The sequence below is a fragment of the Crinia signifera genome, chromosome 1 (genome assembly GCF_055691185.1).
Source record: "Crinia signifera chromosome 1, ASM5569118v1, whole genome shotgun sequence".
NCBI classification, from domain to species: domain Eukaryota; kingdom Metazoa; phylum Chordata; class Amphibia; order Anura; family Myobatrachidae; genus Crinia; species Crinia signifera.
Genome location: NC_139217.1, coordinates 274646943 through 274666771, shown reverse-complemented (window position 1 = coordinate 274666771; position 19829 = coordinate 274646943). Strand labels below are relative to the sequence as shown.

The 19829-nt window shown below is 43.0% G+C and overlaps 1 long non-coding RNA gene across 1 annotated transcript in view; it reads left to right on the top strand.

Annotated features, from left to right (window-relative positions):
• Positions 1 to 6589, top strand: part of LOC146028431 (uncharacterized) — a 38119-nt gene extending 31530 nt beyond the window's left edge. The window contains exons 2-3 of the long non-coding RNA XR_014455222.1: positions 4472 to 4632; positions 6537 to 6589. This is a non-coding gene — a long non-coding RNA (uncharacterized LOC146028431). The remainder of the gene's footprint in view (positions 1 to 4471; positions 4633 to 6536) is intronic.
• The last annotated feature ends 13240 nt before the right edge of the window (positions 6590 to 19829 follow it).

The following is a 19829-nucleotide window of genomic DNA, read 5'->3' as shown; positions in this document are numbered from 1 at the left end:
GTGGAGTAACGAATACTGCAATTCCTCTGTTAAGGCGGGTGCACATCTATAGCCATAGGGATATCTGTTAAAGGGACAGGAGTGGGTGCTATCTGGGGGTGTAACAATCTCTGCACTCTACTGGGGGCATGGCACAAAATAAAACAGGCTGAGGCCTTCCAAATGTTGGCCTCCTCGAATCCTTGAGTGAAAAATAAAATAACCTATACAGTATGTATAAATAATTTCTTGATCTCATATAAATTGGGTTCATGTAGTTGTGAGAGAACATGACAGACCTGTTTCCAACCAAGAGCCAAAATTAGAATAACTAGTTTATACTGATGGGATTTAATGGGATTTTCTATTTGTAATTCTGCTTTATATAAAAGTACCCCTAATCCAGTTAAGTGAATGTTCTCAAATAAATTGAAGATTAAGAGCAACAGATAACAAGCATTTCTAATTAAATAGTAGGAAAGCACTCCTTACACTAATGATACATGATGTAAATATGTTACTATGATAACTATTTCCTGATTTCAGTCTTGGCAACAAATAATGGATACATTTAGTCTCTGGGAGGTTTAACATGACTGTACCTCAAGCTGATAAAGTCAGGATTCTGGTTGTGTATGTGAAGGTTTCAACCGTCTGTTTTTTTCTGATATCACGATATTGCTATGTATTGCTCTAGGAAGCATTGGACTTTTGGTCCAACTGCATGGGTGTAACAGTATAACTGATGTTGCCCATATTTTTTGTTGTTTAGACAGAAAGAACCATTTTATTACTATACTATATTCAATATTATTACCAAGGCACAAATATATCAGTCTCACAGAAAGCAGATGCATTTCACAATAAATGATTGCATGGATTTACAGAAGGACTACAGTTGGTTTTGGATCTGCCCACACCAGAGATAATACTAAATTGCTTACTGTATTGTACCTCCACCTCTAACCTAGGATTTGTAAATAAGAAGAGACGGCATTAATCGTCTGAAAGCCTTTCGTGGAAACTTCCATGTAACCTTAGGGCTACTTCTAGCCATAGGTTTTGGAATGTCAACTATAAATTGTTGACAATGTGGGGATTTATTGAGCAGTAAGGAGAGATACAGGGCCAGATGCACTAAACTTCAAAAATGTGATCAAATGGAGAGTGATAAACAACCAGCCAATCAGCTCCTGCCTGACAGTTTTTAAACACAGTCTGTGACATGGCAAGCAGGAGCTGATTGGCTGGCTGTTTATCACTCTTCATTTTATCACTTTTGAAGCTCAGTGCATCTGGCCCAGAAGCAGTTGCAGGGCTTGGGACAATAGATTTCAGCATAACATACTCTTCTTCATAATAATTCATGATGTAAGAATCCTGTAAAATATGTTATTACACTAGTCTTACTGTCTCCTACATCATAGCAATGCAGGTCAATGGCTGTTAGCAAAACTAATCAAATAAAATGGACAGTAAATTTTGTAGTAAAGGGAAAAAAAATATAAAAATTAGAAATATACAGTTTCTATCATGCTTACACCTTCTCTTTAATTAGTTTCAGTATCTACATTTTGCTTTTAAAGTATCCATTGAAGCCTGCATTGAGGTCATGGGTTCAATTCCCCCCTAACTGTATGGAGTTTGTATATTCTGCTTGATTCCTCCCACAATCCAGAAATACACTGGTAGGTTAATTGACTGCTGACAAAAACCTACTTCCAATCTACTCTGAATAGAGAGTTAGTCAGGGTTAGGCACTAAGGAGATAAGATTAGGGTTAGACACGAAGGGGGTACAGTTAATATAAGATAGGCTGCAGGTAGGGACGGTTAGAGGACAAGGGTATAGGGTTTGAATACTTACATAGAAGGTGTTGGGATCCTCAGCATCGGAATGCCGCTGTTTCTCCTCTGGCTGCCGGAGGCTGAGATCACGTACCCAACCCATAGGAGCTATTTCTCACTCGGTTGTGGTAGCGTAAGGCGAATCCTGCCAGAAGGGCTTCTTGAATGCGGCAAGCTGTATAACAGCTATAGGCATCCACAAAATAAACAGATTGGCAAGTATAGCTGTGATCTCACCCATAAATGTATATACTATTTAATGATATGCTGTTTTGTTGTGTGACATTTTGTACAATGACGGGGGGGGGGGGGGTGTGTTTGTTTACCCTACGGGGAGAGGGGGCGCCGCAAACATTTTCGGCAGGGGGATGCCGATTTAATAGTTACGCCGCTGGCATACATTGATAGCAATTTTCATCATACAATAATACAATAATAGTATTATTTTGTCATGGGTATGAAGGCATAGGTTTCATAGGTTTTCCTCAGGGTAACTAATTGCGAGAACTGTGGAACTGTGTCCACATATAACAAGGCAGGGTCATCAGCATACACGTGAGCAAAACACAAATCCTTACACATATGTTTACATTTATAGAACCATCATGATAATATTATAAGAAAAAAAATGTGGTTCTTCAAAGTCATTGGAATCTCTATAATAGCAATGGTAGTATAGGCTTTGTGGTTCTATAATTAAAAACTGTGTCTATTAAGGGATCATTTCCCCTCCCTTTCAATTAAAGGTTCCCTAAAGAAACACAAAGAGAAAGCAGGACTGTATAACTAGCACACATTCAGTTTAATCACCAAGTAACCACTAGATGGCTAAATGAATTCACACGACTTGGAATTGGCCGCAAACTTTATAAATATATTCCTCGCATAATATACTGTATACGTGATAAACATAAATAAAACAGTAAGTGCAAGCACTGATCATCATTCCGGCCTGACATTACAGGTCTTCAGAAGAAATCTGCTGCTGCTAAATGTAACATTTCACAAATTATTATATTATGAATCAAACTATTTCAAATAATTTATTCATGGGGTTTTAATGAAAAACATATCTGAATACTTAACCATGAAGACGAGTCTTTCTAAATAAAAAAATAACACCAATTCATTGTGTATAGGTGTTACTTTGTATGTCATTACTTTAAATGTATTTAAAGTTAGTAAAGTCGACCAGACATTTGTTACCACAGAAATGGTCGCTGTCCTCCTACGCTTAAGTTGGCTGGCTCAAGGAGTCACATTGACATTTAAACACGAAGACCAACACAGTGACCCAGTAGGCCACACAGATCGCACCCAAGCCCAAACAAAGCCAGGCTACTTAAATCAATATATAATGATGATAATAATCTATTTAGCCGTATTGCCTATTACACATTATGCCACACACTATAATGCCTATTACATATTAGGCAACGCACTGTAATGCCCATTACGTATTATGCCACACACTGTAATGCAAATCACACATTATACCACACATTGTAATGCCCATTACACATTATACCACATGCTGTATTGCCCATTACATATTATACCACATGCCATAATGCCAGTTAAACATTATAATGCACACCGCAATGCCTGTTAAACATTATACCACACAGCATAATTCCTGTTACACATTATTCCGCACACTGTGGCAGGCCAGGCTGCCAGTTGGAGCCAAGAAGACAGGAGCAGGAGGAGGACACCACTACTGTACCACAAAAGTAGTTGCGAACACAGAGTCACACTGCAGGCTGCATTGCAGTATGTAGCCAGCCAAGGACAGAGAAAATGGCACCAGATACTGAGTTCAGTGTCTTGGAGTTGCAATAGCACATGAGCCAAGCCTGGTCACCAGAAGGGGTAAAGAGCCAGGCCATGCAGTAATATTCCTGGATGGATCCCACGAATGCAGAAGCAAATAGTTGTGTCGGGTCTGACTTACACTGTAATACTGCAATACCGCGGCCCTGGCAGCAGCACAGACGGGCTGTGGTTCTAGAGAGGGGGCAAAGCCAATCATGCTCACCATGTTGTACAAAGTTAAGAATATGCATGCGGAAATGAGAGTTTGTTCCACCTCTGAATCTCTTAGAGAGGGGCATGAGCAAATGATACTCGCACAACCCATGGTGCCCATATCATTGGGACACTGTAAGTTTTATCCCACATGTCACTAAAAGATTAGACACCAGATAATTGAGGGCATATTTCTGAATACTATGACAATTTAATTGCCTGCTTTAGGTTCTGATTTGCAAATTACATTTCCTTTCTTACAGCAAATGGAGCACACTTCTCTTTGATAGCATACGTTGGCATTTAATGTTTCTGGGTTAAGCCCTACAAATTAAGTAGTATTATCTTAGGGGTCCTACAGAGCGGCGGTATAATTGGGAAATCAGGTAAAATAGAAGAAAATGTAATGTGATTTATTATACTACGTAAGGTTCCATTTATTGTAGGGAAAAAACTAAATATTGTAAATATGTTTTCCATAAAAATAGGGTCTCTGCCACAATCCTCTTGTTGATATTGCTATCTGAGAAAACCCTGAATCAAACACATTTTTATTTAATTACAATATATAAATATTTATTCTTTAATTCTTAATCTATTTCTTGTTTACTTTTCAGAATTATATTTATACTTTTGTTTTTTGAAAACTTTTCTTGGTCCAAATCCAGACTTCCAGTCCACTGCACATGTGAGAGCCCGGAACTCATTCATGCGAATAAACAGTCCACCATTGCCAGAGAAATGGGTATCATTCGGCAGCACCTATAAAGTTTCAAAGGTAAATTTTTTAAATAAAATATTTTATATCAGCAGTGATATAAAATCTTTAATATTGCCAAATGTGTTAAATAAACAGCAGGAATTGAATGTTCTAGCTGTATAAATCATTATCTTGGAATTTTATGAAATCTGATACAGAGTAAGAGGCAGGGGAATATTAATAGAGGAAAGGTCCTGTGTACAGCCTCCGTCTTGACCCCCTCCTCTCTAGCCAGCTGGGCAGCAGACACTGAGCATTACAGTCATAAGTAGACCCTAAAACTGTGCCTAAGGGCAGGGCCGTCTTAACAACAGTGTGGGCCCCTGGGCAAAGCAATGCACTGGGGCCCTTACCCATTCTCCCCTCCTAGGGGTGGGGGGTGCTATAAGCAGCAGCTTTGATGTCCCACAGGTGGCAGGGGGTGCTCTATATTCCACTTAACATGTAGGACCTGGAGCAGTAACTTCTGCTAATTACTCCTTTACTGCACAGGTGTTGGGAGGGAGAACACTAATGTGTGGAAGGGGGCACTGAGCTGAATGAAGGGTCCCTTGTAAATGACTTCCATGGAGGTAGGGGGTGTTTTATAGGGAGGGTTGGATAATGGAGTGGGCTTAATATTCGTCATTTTCCGGTGGAAGGGCAGCTTGTTTGACTGCAGATATTGCCATTATCTGGAAATAGATTTCTTAGCCTTCAATAGTATAAAAACCTAGAGTCCCAACTTTCAGGAGGTGCTGGGGACTTGGGGATCAGAGCTCAGGAGCCAGAGCAATCCATTGACAAAAATATAAAATTGTACACCAGAAGTTTGGAGCTGGAGCAGGGACCGGTTGCTGGAAGGCTGATATCTCTGGTTCTCGGCATGATAGAGACAAGCCGCTAGTGTCGTCAAAAACTCTAAGTCAGAGAGAACCTGAGAAATATGACTGGGAAGTGCAATTAACAGGTCGGATGTGGACTGCTGCTTTGAAGTTGGATATCTCCAGTTCCCCAGGGCCGATTTTCAGAATTCTGGTATCTCTGGAAAAAGGGGATCTTCAGCTATCAGCATAGGGCCCATATACATCTGGGGCCCCTGGGCAGGTGCCCATTAAGCCCATACGAAAAGACGGCCCTGCCTAAGGTGGATATTCAATCTCCTGCAGCCATCTCCCAACGGGGGAGATGGCTGCAGGGCCCTTTTCAATGCTGTCTTCCCCGACAGCATTGACCAGGGGATCTTGGCAGAACGAGCCTGACTTCACAAGCAGTCAGGCTCATTCTGCTGAGAACAGCTGGGAATTGACAAGCTCCCGGCTGCGGCTCGCCGATTCCTGGACACAGCTCGTGGCCACGCCCCCTTATTGGCCCACGGCAGGCGGGACATTGAATCCCGCCTGCAAATTCTCGGTCAAGCAGACTGAGAATGGGACAGGGTCACAGGGCCCGACAGCCATGACCCAACATTGAATACCCCCCAAAGTCTAGTGCGCATGCAGAGGTTTCCTTCCAAATGGAACTGTGTCCACTTTCCCAGTATTTTTCTAGTACGCTTGTATTAAATGGTGATTTGTGCAGTCCTGCTGCTGCCAACGTGGGACTGCAGAGGGGTGAGTGTTGAAGAAATGAGTGTAGAGTGTGCGGTGTGAGCCTCCCTGGACCCAGGGACTCCTGTGTATTGCACACTCTGTACCCATTACAGAAACACCATTGGTAATGGGCCTATTTATTTAGACCAAAAATACAGTCAATCCTCCAAAGACAGTAGTCCAAAATGTATAAGACAAGCAAAGGAGGAGATTTGGTTGCAAAGACATCCACACCAGTAGAAGCTGTGGTGCCGAATTTTAGATCCACTCCAAGCTTGTAGGAGGCACTTTCGCTATGTGGCAGTACTGGAGGTTTACTTTTAAAGTGTTTTTTTTTTTTAATGTTTGCAGGCATTAGGACAGCTGTGGAGTGATAATATGTCTTGGACCTATAGAGGTAGGGATGGTGGAAATAGCTATAATTTGCACAAATTATAATGAATTAATAGTGCAGTGAGTCATCTGCTGCTGAATAATGCTCTTGCACATCCCTATACCTTTCTCTCTATAGTCAAAAACCACACCCAATGACATTACAAAGATAGTCATGCATTAAAGAAGAAGGTATCAACAAGAAATAGGGCTAATGCAATGGTTTATAAGTTCACCACATTTTCAACACATTTATGTGAGGGAACTCATTTGGCAGAAAAAGGGGATGCACACAATATACTGTAGCTGTTATCAGATACAGAAGTTTTGCATCCTGTTATGTGGCAGCATCTTCACCATCATACTGTCTGCCTCTGTGGTGATCGTGGCATCACTAGACCCAACACTGACACCCACAATCATTCCCGCCATCTCCCAGCACTAGGAACTAACATGTTGGTCTCAGTTCCAGTCTGTTCCCAACAGAAAGTCACAGAACATATTTACTGAGACTTCCCAGCATCCTCTTGTCTTAGCCTCCTAGTGTATTTCTAACCTCATGCCCAAGAGTTATTTACGCCAAGCTAGCTTCCTACTGAACCAGTATTCAGCAAGAAACCTCAGATCTGACAGCTGTGGAATGAAGCCAACAAAGTGATGCATACTGCAGTGTAGGCAGGCCATAAACGTGATTCCAGCACAGATGCTAGGGGAGCCATGGAGGGTTAATGGAGTTTCACTCTATTAAGCTGATCCCACAGGCATAGGTAGAATACACAAAACACTCATTGCATATGAATCATTTATGTTGGTCTCCTAAGTTAGACTTTACCTGCCATTTCTCACCTGTGTATGACTTATCAACAAAGGTGCAACCTTCTTTCACCAACTTTCTCCTGCATTTTTGTTTCTTCAATGTGCTAAAGGTAAAATAGCCCCTGCCAGTCAGCATATATCTCTTATTACATATCCAGTGCAGCTCATTGTGAGCATGAAAAATTGTCTCAGTCCAGTAGATACACTCATATCCATTATGAAACATCTCCACATCCCAAAAAGATCCCTATAATAGACAGCTCTAATGGTACACTGCTCGCTTTTACATAAACATTTTAAAGATTTGCTTCACAGCTAATGAGACGTGATATATGAAGTGTTCCAGGAGACTCACGTAGCACATTATAACATATAGCTTGTTGACCATTAATTGAGCCTAAGCAAGGTTAAGAAAAAATAAATAATTCTGTGTATTTTAAGACCAATTTTCCAGGCCTCCAGTCGCAAATTTACAGGATGAAGTCCAGGCAATTCCCAGCTTTCTCACTCAATAAATATACAAATCATAGTTTTATTGCATTTGACCCCCATTATACCTCAGCTGGCAATACGTCATGGAATGTAGTCATGTAGTCTGCGTGATGAGGCCGATCTCTAGCAAACTAAAACGTTTTTCAGGATTAATGTACACTGAGTTACCTTATTGGTTACTGCTTGCATGTCTTCTGTTCACCAGCCACCATTAAAGTTTTCTAGACAATAGCTAGTACTAGAATACCGGATACTGCGTTCCCCAGTTATCTCATTCCCATCTAGTTCCACATGTGTCTGTCATCAGTTGTATTGAGACTTATTGCAGTGACCATCTCAATCTGTCAAATACAAGTGTGTGAAATATTGTTTGAAAGTGTTTATTAGGGGGTTGGGGATGTGTCCCATTGCACAGTACAGTAGCTTACTTTACTTACCTGACAATTTTATACTCACTAAAATGCGACTTGGTGCAATATTTGCAGTGTAATCAATAAATAAGCTTTTCTGTGTTTTTCTCATACTGTATCTCTGAAATAAACAAAATACAGTCTATGACTTTCTATTAAATTGTCATTTTGGCATTAGTTAACTATTTATCTTCCATTAACTTTTTATACCTAGCGATTGTTTATGTTGAAAAATTATTCTGAATTAATTCAGTTATGACTTATAATTAGATTTACTGTGTCATCCATTCTTTTATTACATATATGGAATACATTGGAGTGACCGCTGGTCGGGATGCTGGCGGTGAGAAGACCAACAGCGGGTTCGATAATGAAAATCCCTACAGGGGCTGGGTAAGTATACTTACCCCCAACTCCAATAATCCTTACCCTACCTCCCTAATGCCTAATTTTCTGTCTCATCCTAACCCTCCCCAATAGTACCTAACCTTAACCCTCAGGACCTGCAGCCTAACCTGCCCCCCTTAGTGCCTAACCCCCCTCCTTTTAGTGCTTTACCCTAATCCCCTCCCACAGCCTAATCCTCTCTCGCCTACACACAAATAAACTGCTCCATTTTACAGAGTCACCTGTTAGTGGGACTAGGATAATACAATTATGCTTTATAGTTGTGCAAAAGGAAGAGTCTCAATAAATTTAGCTCTAATACATTTTATATAAAATTGAAAATGAAAGTCTAACCTCACTAATACATACTAGTAAAAGTAATGCCCATATATTATTATTATTATTAGAAATAGTTTGACACCCTTTTTCATATAAAAAACATTATCAATCATCATTTATAAAAATGCTAAATTTAAATCAAGTAATTTTTATTGATGAATGTTTGTATACATATAAAAATAAAAATAAAGTACAATACAAAAGATAAACATTGGTACATTGTCTAAATATTTGGCACGAGTGTGCCATTCAAACATAACTGAGTGACATATACTGTATTATCAGGAGTCCTTGGAATGAGTAGTGGAAGTCAGTGCATGGAGGCGAAGGGTCCAAACAATCAGGACAATAGAGTAAATTAGGGGGAATGGCCTTGGATATACAGCGAAGAATTTTGCCAGAGGCCACAGACCTTGTCATATTTACTTTCACATCAACGTTTAGAGTACATAAAGCGTTCATGGGAGAGGGTGACATTAACAAGCGCAATCCGCATAGCATGAGAGGGAGGGTCCGGGCTCATCAAGGTTCTAGCAATACAGACACTGGCTAGAGTGAGAAGGTTGTTAACATATAGCCGGAGATGAGTAGGTAAGAGCTCCACTAAATTAAGACCAAAAGTACAAATATGGGGGGAGGGGGGTAATAAGGGGGACTGGAATTCCCGTATCTCGGATACTAAGAGTAATTGCCTCCCAAAAAGAGTATATTTGTGGACATAGCCACAGCAAATGCCAGAAACCATCCCCAGTCTCCGAACATTTAGGACATGCGTCCGTAACAATACCGCCTATCCACCGTCTACTCGGAGTCCAGTAAACTCTGTGTAGAATACAGCAGGATTTGGTGGAACCTGGCATATGCCGTTGCATTTCTCGGGGAGCCACCATTAGAAATTAGATAAATAAAAAACATTTGACCATTTTGTCATATAGTACATTACTTCAGTGAACATAGAATTCTACTTTAATGGAAGGGAAGCATTTTCTCCAGTCACAGGTTCTCTGAAATAATCATTTAATGCTTACCTTATGCTTTTCATCTATAATGACGACACACACCCTCCCTCCCAGATGGGCATTACACCCTCTCCCAGGTTACTTGGTAGAACAAGGATGATAATAGAGGCTTGATATGTTTCCATGGATACTACAACAAGATATGTACTCCTGCCAATAAAAAAAACTGTTTTCTTGTGTGAAAAGTAAACTATATTTAAATACCAGCATATTGCAGTATGTAGTTACTTGTTGTAAAAGTTGCTCAAAGTTGTGCATGTGTGCCTGCAACATAATGTATGCACAGTTATTAAATGTCTATAACAGTGCAATTCTGAATCAATCCAATAATGTGCACCACCTGAAAGTGGCAATGGTTAGATAAAAGCTGCTTGGTCATATTACAACGGGTAGTGGAGTGGTCACGCTTTGGGGAATGCCTTGTACTTCTTTAACACTGGGCTGCATTTTAGCATCATCCCTTAATATATACAAACTCAGGTGCACTTGGCAACATTACCCCTTTGCTGTGAACTCCCTCCATTCCTGCTGCCTTGGCAACAGTGCAGATCCTTCATACTGTATCTACACTACACGGGCTGTCCTGGGAAAATCTGAACACATGGTAACTCACTGTATAATCTTTTCATACAGTAGCATTACTGCATTATTGTTGGTTTGAAATTGTGTGCAATTCAGCAAATTATAGATTCCATTTAAAAACCATTTAGCCTGGGTGGTCATTCTTGAATTTTTAATTAAAGAAACCTTAGTAAGTATTCTGTTGGCTGTTACTTATTTGGTATGTGCAAATTATAGGGTAGTTTCCTAAGCATAGGTTTGGGAATACATTTGTGTCAGACTTACAGCTGCTGTCTATGTACTACTGTTCTGTGAGTTTCAACTGTGTCCTCAGCTATAGTTCACAGACATTAAAAATTTAAACATTTCGAGAAATTCCAAAAAATTGTAGTAAAATTGTACTAAGGGTCATACAAATTAGCAAACAACATTTATATCATTGTGAGGCATACTATAAAGTACAATTAGCATCACCCATATCAGTGTACTATTTGCCCTGTACACATGAGGCTTATACACGCAAGGCGGTAATGGGCCACGGATAGGGTGACCACCTCATCCCTTTAATTCCGGACACATATTATTTACACAGGTTCTGTGGCTGATTAAAACTAACTGAAATGGAGTCTTGTAGTCAGCCAGCCACAGAACCTGTGTAATTAATATGAGTCCAGAATTAAAGGGATGAGGTGGTCACCCTAGCCACGGATGGTAGTGCATCCAGCCCACAATCGTGTTGTAGCTGCAGAAAAAGGGCAAAACCAGTAAGGACAGAGCTCAGCAGTCTCTATATGCACAGTAGGGTCTGATTTAGATATGGTTGTTAATACAACTGTGATCATAGCCACCTTCTCCATAGCGACTGCAGAAATATGCAAATGATAGTCTCAGCCTTTTCCTTGAGTTCCACCAGGCTCCATGGTCTGTGCACTTGTACAAAATGGTTGCAGCATAGGCCACATCAACTCCTAAAGGCACATACACACTGGGCGACTGAGCTGGAAGCAGCTCAATTTTGTCTTTTGAGCTGCTTTCAGCTCCAAAGCTCCCTCGTGTGTACGGTGCTGCAGGGAGTGCTGATGCGTGCTCCTACATAATTGTTGGCCCCGCGGCTCATCTACTGGTACTACCAGCAGATGAACAACACGGTGCATGGTTTTCCATATCGCCTGCTAAGCACAGCCATCACCACTATTTAACTATTGATTATAAATGAGAACAAAATGGCATGAGTGAGAGGGCAGTTGTTGAAACACAAAGCATATTTATTCATTAAAGTCAGGATACAATACGCTAGCCAAAAACATCCAAACAGCTGCTTATCTCAAGAATAGAGAATATAATCTACAGTTACAGTAAAAATGGTCACTTACATGATCCAAGTCCATCTGCTGTATTATACTGCCAACAAAGCAAAGGCTACAGATTATTGAACATCAGCATTAACAAAGAGCAAGGATATCATCATCATCAACAAAAAGTTGAGAGACATAGGTAAATGCTAATTGTAGATATGCCACATTCATGTGATCAACCAGGGGTTCTATGAGGAGCAACAAAGAAAAATCTCCTAGAAGGTACAATGAGGAATTTGTAAACTTTAAAAATTTGTTCCTGTAAACTTTGGCAATGCAGTTTTGATTCATTCACAAATGGCCAATGATTTGTGGTCTGCACATGCGTCTGAGCCACACTGTGCATTGTGACAAGCAGTGGCAGTGGGGTTTTAGCCACAGTTTGGTTGACAGACTGCAACCTATTTAAGGTGACTGAGAGTTGCAAATTTGCAACTTACATTTACATATCTTCGGTGATTCATTGCAACTGAAGATGCAACACCTGTGTTCACCTCAGAATTAGCCTAATTGTTCTTATACTATGGATACAGAGTGCGGATTTGGTGTGTAGGAGAAGGTGGGTTAGGTGCATGTCCTTTGAATACTACAAAATCTTTAACTCATGCATTCATAATATGTTATGTTGACTGCAGTTTTAGTCTAGTCAATCAATTTTTAATGCAGTAGATAGAATACATACTCTTCTACTGCTGTTCTGCTTTTTCTTACATTGGTTACCTATACATTTATTTATTGGTACTTGTTTCCTATCACGGCTACAATCGCGGGCATCGTGTACCTTAAAGTTAAGGTACACGATGCCCGCGATGGACCCGATTTCCTTTGAAATCAGGTCCATTTTGCCAGCAAAGGAAAAATCGCGGGCATCGCGTCGGTCGCGGCCATTAACATAGCCCCCGACTCGACCGTCGCGATGCCCGCGATTTTGCCTTAGGCTTCAATGTTAAAATAATTTTTAACATTGAAATCGGGAGCATCGCGTCGGTCTTGTGCCATTATAATGGCACAAGATGAGATGGACTTGATTAAGTCCATCTCACATAGGAAACAATGTGAAATGGGCCAATATGACCCATTTCACATTGTATATGGCCCCCTTGTTACCCCACTATTGACGCAAACCCGAAGCGTGGCGAGCGCAGCGAACCCGCAATGGGCGGCGGTGCGCGTCCTCCGACCTTTTCATTTACCTTACTATCCACGTCGGCGTGGAGTTGAGAATATAAAGTGTGGCGAGCGCAGCGAGCCACCGAGCCCGAAGCGTGGCGAGCGCAGCGAGCCCCGCGAGGGGACGCGTATACCTCGCGGGGCTCGCTGCGCTCGCCACGCTTCGGGAATGAAAAGGTCGGAGGACGCGCACCGCCGCCCCTCGCGGGCTCGCTGCGCTCGCCACGCTTCGGGTTCGCGTCAATCGTGGGGTGGCGTTCAGGGTGTCAAATTGGGGGTGTAGGGAATATTTTACATTGAATCAAATGTAAAATCGGGTCCCAGGGACCCGATATTCACATTTGATTCAATTAAAAAATCGAGTCGGTCGCGTCGGTCGCATCGCATGCGATTTGGTCGCATGCGATGCGACCGACGCGATTTTTCCGACACGACCACCCCGATTGAAATCGGAGTGGCCGTGCTAGGAAACAAGTACCAATTTATTATTCGTTTATTAACAGTTTCTTATATTTCTTTTATAGCGCACACATATTCCGCTGCACTTAGTATAGATGAACATTCACATCAGTCCCTGTCCCAGTGGAGCTTACAATCTATATTCCCTACCACATGTACGAGCGCGCACACAGACATACTAGGGTTCATTTTTGTTGGAAGCCAATTAACCTACCAGTATATTTTTGGTTTGTGGGAGGAAACCGGAGCACCCGGAGGAAACCCACGCAAGCATGGGGAGAATATACAAACTCTGTACAGTTAGGGCCACGGTGGGAATCAAACCCATGACCTCAGCACTGTGAGACAGTAATGCTAACCATTACACCGTCCCTACCCCATGTAATGTATCCAATAGAGCAATTTTTTCCAACTCCAGTCCTCAGGGACCCCTGACAACTCGCACATATTTTCCAGATATCCTAGGGGGTGCACTGGCTGACATGTTTTAAAAGATCCACAGGAGGTGCTAACTATTTCATGTGATACTGAGGTCATCTGTAAAACATGCCCTATTAGGAGTTATTGCAGTGTTTGGAAAACACTGCAATAGACCATAATGCTACTTCTCCCGTGGCCTTCATGTGAATTATATATAATCTTGTCCAATCAATCTTTAACAGCATGGGTGATCAGCATTCATGTAAACCATCTGTACTAATGTACTGTAACCATGCTATATGCTATTGCTTTATGCACTCATTTGCATGCTATGTGTGAACTTTCATTGACAAAACCGGAATTAAGATTTTTTTTATTGCAAAGACAGCTCTATAGTATATCGCACATCCTCACTGACGCACTTAGTGATTGTTATTATAGTAAAAGAGTAAAACCTCCAGTGTAGGTCAAAAGGTGATGCCTTGGGGTAGGAAAATGCAATCCAAATAAATATGACTTTGAGATAACACAGAGAAGAAATGCTTCAGGAATTCCTGCTAAACTAAATTGTAAAACATTCTCTGGCAGTCTGCTGCATAGCTAGAAGATTTCTAAATACCAAATAATGGAGGAAAATACTAATGGTGTGTGTGTACAGTATGTGTAGATAGATAGCTAGATAGCTAGATAGCTAGATAGATAGATAGATAGATAGATAGATAGATAGATAGATAGATAGAACAAGAACAGGTAAAGTAATGCATCATCACAGAAGTCTTGCCACCCACTGTTTGAGGCTGGTCGACGATATTAAAAGCAGATGTCTTGACTGTTTAGATTCTCTGTGTTTTAACACAATACAAAAGTCAAAGGTAACCACTTAAAAGGACTGTGATGGCTGCTTACTGCTGGAAATTTCATGATTACATACTGTAGCATGTAATGTTTTATTTTAATTATACACGTAATATTTTATATAAAGGACAGCATGGATGGTGCAATGGTTAGCATTACTGCCTCACAGCGCTGAGGTCATGGGTTCAAATCCCACCATGGCCCTAACTGTTCTTGCGTGGGTTTCCTCCGGGTACTCCGGTTTCCTACCACACTCCAAACATATACTGGTAGGTTAATTGGCCCAACAAAATTAGCCAAAGAGTGAATATGTGTACATGTGGTAGGAAATATAGATTGTAAGTTTCACTGGGGCAGGGACTGATGTGAATGTTTACATATACTCTGTAAAATGCTGTAGAATATGTGTGCACTATATAAATAACTGGCAATAAATAAAGGTATCCAAACTGGTCATAGACAGACATCATAATATTATGGTCGACCACTTATGGTCGACAGTCAAAAGGTCGACAGGGTTTAAAGGTTGACACAAAATAGGTTGACAGGGTCTAACGGTCGACATGGGAAAGGTCGACAGGGTTTAAAGGTCAACAGGCAATAGGTCGACATGGTCATGGGAACAAAGCATACAGGTAACGAAACACATATAAATGCAACACCTAGCTCCACCTCCACCAATCAGGCGGCTAAATGCTGTCTGATGCTAACCTCCCCAAGGATCACACACACAGGTGGAGTGATGAACCTGCCTGTTTCTGTCAGAAGCTGTGTTGTATTGTTGTCCTTCTACCAATGTCCAGACGCATATACTTTTTGTTAAGTCTGGATATTGGGGTCTGTTGACCCCTCCTCAAGGGGGGGGGGGGGGGGGGTACTGTTAGGAACCAGGATTTATAATTCAGTTTTGTGTTCTGTTCAGTTTGTGCTTGGCATTTGACTCACTGGTGGCCTCCAGTGGTAGGTCTGTGCCATATCAGCTCAATATTGTGTGAGCTTAATTCATTCACAAGTCTGCGAGGTAATGAGCTCGTTAAGTACAGCTTGGGAGCTGCCTGGATCTCTATCAGGTGTAATTAATCACTTGAGCCCTTCATAGGGCAGGCTCTCCTGCAATACTCTGCCAAAGATAGCTTCCAGCTTCCTGTTTCCTGTGCAAGTAGCTGCTTTTCCCGATCCACAGCTGGCCACCTGTCTGGGTACTGCTCCGTTGGAGTTCACCAGCCGTTTGCTGGCAATTGTCCATTTCTCTCTGAACTTAGCCCAGTGCAGCCTTCCTGGCCTTTGGCAGTTCCAGCCTGCTTTCACTCAGTTACAGAATCCTGTCTGGCAGCTTCAACTTCTGTTCCAGTGCTGTCCACCTGCCTGATCTCAGCCATCTTCCTCTGTGCTTGTCTGCTGCTGGTGCGCTCCTGGGGTGCATCGGTTGGTCGGCGGTCCATTCCTGGTACTGTAAGTTCCCCGGTTGGGGACCTGGTTCCTTATTCTTGGCTTGGTGCCCTCCTGGGCCTTGTTCATCTTTTGTTATTTCAGACCCACTGAGGAACTCGGGGGGGGATTCTCCACAGCAGTTGCTGCGTTCTCAGTTTTCCTGGACTGGGTGGTCCCAGTGAGAATTTATCTGTGTTTAGTGTTCGTGCGTATCATTCATTGTGTGCTTTTTGGTGTGGTGTATTTCTTATTGTGTATGCAACGTGGTCGCATTTGGTGGGCGACTAGGTCGCTGGCGCTTTAAGTTGCATTAGATAGTTACGGCAAGCTGCCTTTTTTTCTTTAAGTCCCAGTCAGGCTTTGTAGTAAGATTATCCTTTTGACTGTACCCTGGGGGGATCCCCGGTTCCTTGTCTGTACCTAACAATTGGCTGCACCAGAGCTAGGGCGGGCCTAACTCACCCTTTCAAATGTGGCAGCTACAGGCGAAGCCTAGTTCTTGCAGGAGCCGGTCACCCTACCCGTGTTGTCAACAGAGGTAGCGTAGGATTCCGCCATGGCTGTCCAGAACAGCAGTCCCGGCTACGGGTGCACACCCAAAACCATAACAGTTTCACAGATGAGGTCGCCTCCCAGAATCAGCAGCGCCCCAGATACAATATAAAAACAGTGATTACATAACATAACACAATTAAAACAAGTAAATCATCCACTGGAAAATACAACGTATAAAGTATTATATATAATTATATAAAGGATGTATTCAAAGGATCTAGCACAAATGTCATTTTGGCGATAATTCAATAATATCACGACACATCGAGGTTACAGCAATAAATCAGTGAACTTCCGCTGATACATCCATACAATATTACAGAGCATCAAGTTAAAAGAAGGCTGGAATTTTATCGGAAGCAGAACATACCTAGTTTTTCATTCAGCCCTCTCGGGACCAGGGTATCTAATTTCATGATCCATCTGCTCTCCATACGAAGCAATAACCTGCCTCTATCCCCCCCATGTAAGTGGGGGAAGATGATCAATTAATTTAACCAGTGGCGTAACTATAAATTTTGCTCCCCCCAGCCAAAAAAGTTTCTGGCGCCCCCCCCCCCCCCCCCCCCCCATGCCCCTTAAACATTACGTCACACATCATAATGCCCCTTGCACTATATGCCACATGCCGTCATTAAATTTATACTCCACAAATCTAAATGCACCTTACACTATGGCCGGAATTTCATGCTGCCCGAGTTCAGTGCAGTGCGAGATATCCAATGAATTCTGATGTTTTTTAAAGGGGAATTAACTTAACAGGCATGGTTTTGCCTTGTAAGTTAATGCCCCTTTAAAAACAGTCAGAATTCAGCGGACATCTCGCACTACACTGAACTCGGGCGAGATGTCCGCTGTCGACGAAGTCGCACTGCCGCCAGAAAAAGGGTGTGACCTCACTGAGAGGGGGAAAGGCTTATTGGGAATAATGCTCCCACAAGTCATGCCTCCCGTTTTCATCACTATGGAGGCATGCTAAGCGCTCTGTGAGCTTCTGGCATGCCCCCAGCCCCTCAGACAGATGCTAACGCATGGACACGCAGACGCCGACAAACAGACAGATACTGACAAATGGACAGATCCTAAAACACGGGCGCTGACAAGTTGATACATGGACGCCGACACAGACACATATGTTGACACATGGAAACTGAAAGACGCCTATACACAGGGATACGCTGACACACGGACTGCACATAGAGACACTGGTGCTGACAGACGCTGACATCTAGAGACATAACACAGACACCCAGACACTGACACAAATATGCTGACATGTAATGACACAGACACTGAATGCTTTGCATCCCACTGTAGAAAACCAGGTTTTGAAAGAGTTAACCTTATTGTTGTGTTCAGCTCCTGTGCTGAAGCCTGTAGAAGGGGAGGGCTCTGTAACCGGAGTGCAGAGTGCAGGGGAATAGAAGGCAGCCGCTGGAGCAGGACAGTCAAGGACAGAAAGCAGGGAGAGGGACGATGCTGCAGCTGCCCAGCCTGCGCGGAGGTACGGAGGTTGTGTGTACTGTGTACACAGAAACAGTTCCGAACTTCCTGCCTGTAATGCTGCTGCTGCGAGGAAGGGGGGGGGAGAGAGCCGGAGTGAGACAGGACGGACCTCAGTTCAGCTCTGCAGGTTAGAGTGAGAGGCTTCCGGCGCCCACGCAGCCCCCGCTCCTCCAAGCAGTGGCGGGGGCTGCCTTACACAAGCTACGCCACTGAATTTAACACATAAGCTGGCCACAGTGTGACCAGCCGATGCCCAGTGAAGGGCCACCGGCCGGTCACTACGGCCAGGTGGCAATCGCTGCATGGATGGCAGTTCTGTGCTTGGCCATCCAGTCACGTATTGTGGTTTCAGTTTTGCCCACATACTGATAACTGCAGGGACAATAAATTACATGTATTATGAACTTAGTGGTGCAGGTGATAACATGTCTAATGTAGAATTTTTTACCACTGTATGAGTGCACAAAGTGGTTCCCTGTAGGGAACTATACGCCATGCACCCAACACAGTGGTAGCACCCCTTAGCCTTAGTTAAAAAGCTTGCGGGTGCTGGGTCCTGGCGGCCTGCGGGGGTCCAGTTGGCAGGGGTCCGGCCAGCGGGGGTTGGGAGGCGGTAGGTGACAGCTGGCTCCCTGCCTACAGTGGCAGTGGCAGCGGCACCAGCAGTGCGGCACCCATCCTGGTGACTGGGCGCCGCCATCTTGGAATTGTCATGTGACTTGGCAGAGGGGCGGATGTTAAGCCCTCTGTCAATCACAACTGCTCTATTGAGGCCTGTCTGGGCTGATAAATCCCAGCAGGCTGCAGGCTCCTGTGCTGGTGCAACTTCTAAGTTGCAGGCACTTGCTCAGGAGTTACAGCCTGTGTTCTGGGAGCTGTTCCTGTGTTCCTGAACTAATCCGTGCAAGTGCCTGGTGACTCCAGTTATTCTGTACTAGCATTCCTGTTCTTCTGTATACCAAGTTTGGTCCGTTAAGTTATACTGCCTTCCTGATCCTGATCTCCCTGAAGCCAGTTAGGCCATTTAAGTTTTGTTATTACCCTCTCAGAGTTTTCTACACCAAGTCGGCCATTTGAGTTACCCCACTGTCCAGGTTTATTATTGAGAAGACAAGTCGGCCTTTTGAGTTTAGTTACTGACACAAGTTGATGCCAAGTCGGCGATTTCAGTTTCAGTGTTGTTTTGCAAGTTCCAGTGTCTCGACCTACATTCAGTCTTGGTAAATCCCTGGCCTATAGTGAGTACTTCTGACGAGGGGCCGCGACCTGCTGTCCGGATGCAGCAAAGTCAAAACTAACTTGCGGGGGTCACTGGCGAAAAACCGCCGGGCAGTTAGACTCTGCGCCCTCGTTAAGGAGTTTCGCCAAACCTCATGGTCAGACTCTATATGCACAGGTCCTATATACTACCCGCTAAACTCCAAGCACCACAAGCGCAGCCTACCCCAGGTATGCAAACTGAGATGGATCCTCAAACGCCACCTGCTGTGACAATAA